The sequence below is a fragment of the Neopelma chrysocephalum genome, unplaced genomic scaffold, assembly GCF_003984885.1.
Source record: "Neopelma chrysocephalum unplaced genomic scaffold, ASM398488v2 Primary Assembly neopelma1_63, whole genome shotgun sequence".
NCBI classification, from domain to species: domain Eukaryota; kingdom Metazoa; phylum Chordata; class Aves; order Passeriformes; family Pipridae; genus Neopelma; species Neopelma chrysocephalum.
This window is the reverse complement of record NW_020897720.1, coordinates 10635473-10637063: the sequence shown is the minus strand read 5'-3', so window position 1 is coordinate 10637063 and position 1591 is coordinate 10635473.

Sequence of the window (1591 nt, the reverse complement as noted above, 5' to 3'; positions counted from 1 at the left end):
GAGGCAGGGGTTTGGACAAGCCAGGCAACCCTTCCCAGGGCTGGGAGCAATATGGGGAGGCCAGCCAGCGATAGTGCGCGAGGGAGAGCGGAGCTGCCTATGGGGAAGGGTCCCACAAGTGCGTTCTGACCGTGCTGTGGCAGGGGGGAGGTCTGAGACCTGCCACACTCATGTCCTGTGTGCTCAGTCAGCTTAGTCCCTTCCAGCTTTCCTCAGGGTAAAAAACATCTGTTCACCAAAATACGTGGGAAAACCCATGTTCCTGTGCCAGCTGTGATGGTGGGGTACCTGTGGGGCCATTCCAGCATGCTGGGGGGGGCCTGGGGCAGCTCTGTCTGGAAAATGGTCTCCTGAAGAAGGGAGGAAGGGTGGAAGAGGGGGTGCTAAATCCAACATTTTGGATAGGTGGGTGGTAGGGGTGTAACCGTATAGAGCCATGTAGCTTAGACTACGTAGCTTATCAGTGTAGCTTAAACTATGTAAAGCCCAAGAGTTTCTCAACAGATAGAGTGTTTTTATTCTGTGAAGCAGAAATTGAAAAAGGAACATAAAGCTAACAAAGTTGTGAAAACTGGCCGTATGGTTGGACACTGTTCTAAGGGGAATGATGATGTGCCAAAAGCAAGAGTTCAAGAAAAGGCAAGCGTGAGGAAGACTACAGAACAACCACCAGAGGGTAACAAAAGACCACCCTAAAGGACCACCGACTCAAAACAGGAGGTGTGTCAAGGAGAGGAACAGTTTTGGGAAATAGGAGGGACAGGTTTGGGAAATACATGAATTCTTTATTAGGTAGCTAAATAAAGGCATGAAGTTTTTGTAACTTGGCAAGCATGTTTTTGGAGGATCCCATCCCCTCGTGCCTCCGACGCGGTAAAGAAAGAATGCTGCTTTCTAATACTAGTCTTAGAGAGTTCCTTTATTCCCAGTTTTGTGGGCCACAGGGGTATTGCAGCAAACTGCCCAGCCAGGGGCTACTAGATGCCAGGTGCCTAGAGATGCTCCAGGGTGCTCAGAGCCCACACAAGTGTGTGGGTCTGCCTTGACCCTACATGGGTACCCAGGGGGGTGCAGTGATGCCCTGCAGGGTGCTGGCACACACTGAGGCTCCCCTCGGAGTGTCTGGGGGTGCCATGTAGGGGGACACAGCCCCCATGTAGGGGGACACAGCCCCCTGCAGTGTGCACCAGGGTGTGGGGAGCTGCGTGGCAGTGGGGGAGGGCACAGGGATCCCCACAGTCTGTGGGGTGCAGGGAGTGGAGCAGCACAGCCTGGCTGGGGACACTGTGCCAGCATGTCCCGTGGCTGTGGTGCCACACTCGCCACCCTTAGAGCAGGGCTGTGCTTTGCCTGACACGAAGTGGGGCACATCCAGGCCCTGCCTGCAGGATCCCGACCCCGTCCTGTCTTGGGATGCCCAAAACATTGGCACGAGCCTGTGGGAAGAGCCAGTGGGAACGTGCCATGCACGTTTGACCTTAGGACATGCCAACTCAGCAGCGTGTGGCTGTATAAAAGCCTCGGAGAAGACTTTGCTCTGGCAATGTGAGCCGGTCTCTCTGCACCATGGCTGACCCCAAGGAGCCCGAGA